The sequence below is a fragment of the Microtus ochrogaster genome, chromosome 17 (assembly GCF_000317375.1).
Source record: "Microtus ochrogaster isolate Prairie Vole_2 chromosome 17, MicOch1.0, whole genome shotgun sequence".
NCBI lineage: Eukaryota > Metazoa > Chordata > Mammalia > Rodentia > Cricetidae > Microtus > Microtus ochrogaster.
The window spans coordinates 33,641,215-33,646,293 of record NC_022019.1 but is presented as its reverse complement, the minus strand read 5'-3'; the positions used below and the strand labels follow the sequence as shown (position 1 = coordinate 33,646,293).

Sequence of the window (5,079 nt, the reverse complement as noted above, 5' to 3'; positions counted from 1 at the left end):
CTGGAGCCCACGGGAACCGTACGGGCAGAGCCAAAGAAGCCACTGTGGACCTGGAGTCCACGGGAACCGTACGGGCAGAGCCAAAGAAGCCACTGCAACTCTCAACAATAAACATGCCCCGTGTGTTATCTCATGTGTGGCTACAACAGTGTCTGCAGGTACTGCCTCTTCTTTATACACGAGAAGACGACTTTTATACCAAAGGAAGCATGGATTCGCCAGGCACAGTGACACGTTCTTTAATCCCAACACTTGGGAGGCAGAGACAGGCCAATCTGTAAATCCAGGGCCAGCCACCTTGTCTAAAAAAAGATGATAGATCCTACTTGCCAGAACACCAGCTTTAACTAGCCAAGTCTTCCAAATCAGAAATCAAAAAGTATCCTGCTAGGACGGGCTTCCAGCAAACTGAAAACTCCCAACAGTGTCAATTCCATTCTGCTCGTGTGCAGAGCTAGGCGTACATTCCAGGGCCTGGCATACGCTAGCGCTCTCTGTACTTGGCCACATCCTTAGGCCTCACTGGTGTTTAAGGAGAACCGTTCAGAGTTATGTCGTGTTTACCTATCAAGTCATAAAAATCTTTGTATTTCCCCTTATAGGGTTGGATTATCTTGGCGCTCACTTAGTCAAATGCCTGTTTTATACATAATAAGGTAGATGTCCAGGAATTCCACAGACTTGGTGCCTGCTCTCCAGTTTTCCTCTGCAGACCGATAACAGCCCTGCTGAAGGGCAATTTTCACAGAATCCTGCAGCAAGGAGGCCTCCACACTCAGGAAGCTGTCAAGATGGCTCAGGGTAAAGAACTTGCCACCAAGCGTGAAACTGGATTCAATCCCAGGACCCACGTGGCAGAGGAGGAGAATCAGTTCCTAAAAGTTGTTCTCTGATCTGTGCATGCCCTGGCACAGCACACTGCAGGCACATGTGCAAGCACACCAACACATACATGCAAAGTAAATAAGTAACTTTTAAGGCCTCTGGGGAAAACACTACAATTTCCCATACAGTGACGCGATTCTCTCTACAGCATCCCTCAAGTTCAACCAGGTTACCAAAGCATCCTGTTTTAAAAATAGCATATCCCATTTTAAACAAATCTGCCCCAGCCCCTCGTCCTACTGACCCATCTTCTAGGATGGCTGAAGAAAGCAAGCTAAATGCCTACTCCAAGCAGGAGACAAAGGCTGTGGTCCCGAGAAGACGAAGCATCCTCAGCTCACTCAGTCACTTGTTCTATGATCTCTGTCCACCACCAGCCCAGCCCCAGCCCAAGTGACCTCTGTCCTTCCAAAAGCAGCACCCCTATGACAAGCCAGATCACAGGGGGACAGGGAGACCACCCTGTTCTGGCTTGCTCTGAGCACTGTATGCAGCCCGGGCTGGACCCATCAGTGACGTGTCCCCCAGCTTTCCTCCATCCTCCTAAGGCCACAGTCGCTGATTCAGGAGGCTCCCTCGACTGAAAACAGAACTAATTTATGTGCTAGGAGGGTCTTTCTCCCTCACTGCAGAAACCTGTTAGACTCCAGATACAACCATGTGTCCAGGCAGACAGCACTATTAGACTTGATACTTTTTTTAACCCACACCCCCACCTCTCTCTGCAAAGTTTACTGCTTCAAAAAAATTTTTTTTAAGACTTAAAATCTTTATGGAAAAATTTTAAAAGTTCCATAGATAACAGCGATTCGCAAAGTCCAAGGGGCTTTTGAATAGTTTTTTAAAATCAGTATCAGAAAAAAAAAATCTCACTTCCCATTTGAAAAAAAACCACACACGCATTTGTGAGGCTAACTGCTTGCAGCTATACTCAGTCAGAGAATGACAGGAAAAAGGCACCACCATAAAAGGACGCCTGCTCGGCCTCTCTTAAAGCAACATGCCCAGTTAACGAAGCAGTGCGGGCAACGCGGGCTGCTCCAGCGGAGGTCCTAGCCACCCTGACATGTGAGTACGGACACTCTTCTCTCATGAATACTTTGAAAGCCTAACTTTACGGTAAATGAGAAAGAAAAGAATGAAATTCAATAGCTAGCTGCTCAACTGGGGTCATTGGCAGTTCAAATTAGCTACCAAGTGAGATGGAAGCAATGAATGAAACCTTATTACCAAAAAGCAGGACTGGTTTACACACTTCAGTGTGAACTCACAATACAAGAAAACATTAGCAAATAATGCCAATATTTCAGTTCTTTAATATGAAGGGAAAGGAACCTACGTTGGGATATATTTTATATACAATATGACCAGTTACACTAATTTTTACATTTGACTACCTGGAATGCATTTATGTACAGAAAAGCCTTTTTGATACTTAATATTTCTCAGAGACTACTGGCAGTAGCAATCCTGGGGCAAAAGGTTTATTTTCTAAAGCACCAAATATAGAACAGTATTTTCTGCTTTGCAAAAATATCTTATCAATTTATTCTCCCACCAGCAAAGATTAATGATCAGCCTGGTCTTTGCTGCCTCAGAAGAAAAACACTCTAAAGACCAACTCTTAATAAGAGAAAAATAAAATCTATGCCATTGGTTTCTATTATTAAGTGACCAGTAATGCTAAATAAGCCTGCATACTAACATTCTAGAAATCTTTAAAGAAAATTATAAAAATAAAGAATTATATGTAGTGATTTGTAAAAACCTCAATTTCCAGGGTGAAAGCAGAGGTTTTACAGAAACGCCTAACATAAAACAAGCCATGAAGGGACTTCCTCTCAAGGACGAGGGGCTTTTGTTGGTGTGGTGGTGTTTTCTGGTTAAGGGTGTCACCGAGTACAGCAGAGTGTAACAGCTGAGAGAGGAGCTGGGGATCAGTCCTCAACCTAGGCTCCGACGTTTATAACCGCTTGGCCTCAGGCTGAAGTTGCTGAAGGTCTCTGGCTTCAGTTGCTTCATTCGTAAAGTTGGGAGAAATGTTTCTGCCAAGTTCTCCTGGCACTCTCGCATTAAGTGCGGGGACACGGCTGGCCACCCTCGCCCTGCCGGTCAGCCCACAGAAGGATGGAGCTGACAGGCAGCGTTTCCTTGACCTATCATTTCTGTGCAGATTATTCTCTGAAGATGTCTACTTTCTGTGATATTTTATGTGAAGCCTCAGCAGGTGCAGATGTTCACGCTGTGCTTTCTAGTATCTCAGAGCGTCTGTCTCTGGGGCCTAACGGTGCTTTGTGAGCCTGAACCTACCAGAGCGTGCAGCTCCACAGAGCAGCCTCCCTAACAGGCTCACTCTGTACGTGGGTGGCTGTGGAAATAAGTCCCTCTCTAAGCTACTTTTGGCGGGCTTCCTAGAGTTAATTAGGGCCACGATCAGTCACGCAGTGGAGCTTACTCCAGGACTTCCAAGCACATACGCTAGGCGTTTATAGAGTGACTGGGGTTAGCAGCCTATGATGTAAAAACGCACATGCAAGGGCTGCTGAGTTTGACCTGCAGACACCAATAGACGCAGGTGTCCACAGGGAGACCTTCTCTGCCACAGTGAGGTGAGGCACTGGAGGTGAGCAGTGTCCTCCCGTCTGTCCCACGCCGTTGCTGCAATTCTGGCTAGGTCAGTCTCGGAGAATTCTCCACGTGTAGTGGAGGTGCAGGGACTCATGGTGTCCTGCTAGCCCAAAGAGGAGAGAAAGTATGTTGTCAGAAATGGACACAGCCCTGAAGCATAGCACAAAGGCAGGTCAACATCACACAAGCTATGCTGGCCTTCAGTGTTCTCTTCCAATGGAAAGAGTTTACTGTTAAAATAGTAAACTCCTTTCTAAATCTTCAGTCACTGTGGACCCGTCTCTACCACGCTCTGAGCTTGAGGCTAGCCAGGAGTGCAGGAGACCCTACCCTAAAAAAACAAACCAAACCCCAAGTACTCAACTGTCCTTCATTTGACTTAAAGCATGTCAGAAGTTAATGATTACTTCATTTAGGTTCTCCCATCTCCCTCCTCCTTCTCAGACACAGATAAGTAGGCACGTGTCAAAAGCTCTGAAACACCTTCCTGTTTTGTTGCTTTCCACTCATTGTGCCTCGATCTGGGAAACAGGAACTCGGGACAACACATCCTGTGTTGAATGTCATTTTTCTGGCGGCAAAGAGTGAGTTTAAACTTAACAGCTACAGCCGTGCCTGCAGCCACTGAGGCGCTCTTGTCTCTGCTGCATGTGTGGCTGACAGAGAACTCACCAGCAAGGATTAGGGCAGCTGAGATTTGGACATCCTTTTTTATCTTTGGGGTGTAAGAACTGCCACTTACATCCCCACTCTCGAAACTTCACAGGAGTGCGAGAGACAAAACCACAACCCAATGCTCTGCCTTCTTGGGTGGGGTGGGGTGGAGGGGGAGCAGAGGTCTGGAAGCTTCCAGGGACAGAGTGAAGGATGCCAGAATAAAGAGGGGAGATTGGCAGGGGCAGATTCCCAGAGGAAGCGAGGAGGGAGGCCTCCGATGAAGGAAGCAGTGATGGTTAGTTAGCTTTCCGCCTGCCCTGGGCCTGTGGGCCTCAGATGGCGGGCTCTCTGAGAAGAGGCCGCCAGGTCACTGCACAGAGAGGAAGGACTGCAGACAGCAAGATCACAGACAAGAGGGAGGCAGATAAGGACACAAAGCTGTGGGGCAACTGAGGAAGGACAGAGCCCTGACCTCCCAAATGATCCACACCTTGAGGAATCCTGAGTAAACAACTGAACCTGCCCTTAATTCAGCACAGCCACAAACTAAGGAGGCTTAGCTTAAAGCTTACAGCTCCCGTCAGCTGGAAGGGCACAAAGTGCATGCTGTTTCTAAAAGCAATCTGAACCCAGGGGAGTAATTCTGGGCCTTTCTATATGCACAGAAGATCCCACCAATCCTGCCACATGCACACACAGGGCATCTGCCCTCCTTGTGCTGAAGTGGGTGTGATAACGGCCACCTTTAAATCCTTACAGTAACTTACAAGGACATTACCAGCTCCGATAATTATTACAGCCACTGCTAAAGCTGCCAAAAGCCACACGAGGGAAAGGTTAAAAAAATTATCTGAGCCGGGCGGTGGTGGCGCACGCCTTTAATCCCAGCACTCGGGAGGCAGAGGCAGG

At 47.4% G+C, this 5,079-nt stretch overlaps 2 protein-coding genes across 2 annotated transcripts in view; one reads left to right on the top strand and one right to left on the bottom strand.

Annotated features, from left to right (window-relative positions):
- Window positions 1-5,079, bottom strand: part of Ubac2 (UBA domain containing 2) — a 157,337-nt gene that overhangs the window by 64,702 nt on the left and 87,556 nt on the right. The window lies entirely within an intron of this gene.
- Gpr183 (G protein-coupled receptor 183) overlaps window positions 1,881-5,079 on the top strand; it is an 11,524-nt gene continuing 8,325 nt past the window's right edge. Inside the window, exon 1 of the mRNA XM_013349338.2 lies at window positions 1,881-1,953. The gene's annotated coding sequence lies outside the window, so the exon portion shown is untranslated. The remainder of the gene's footprint in view (window positions 1,954-5,079) is intronic.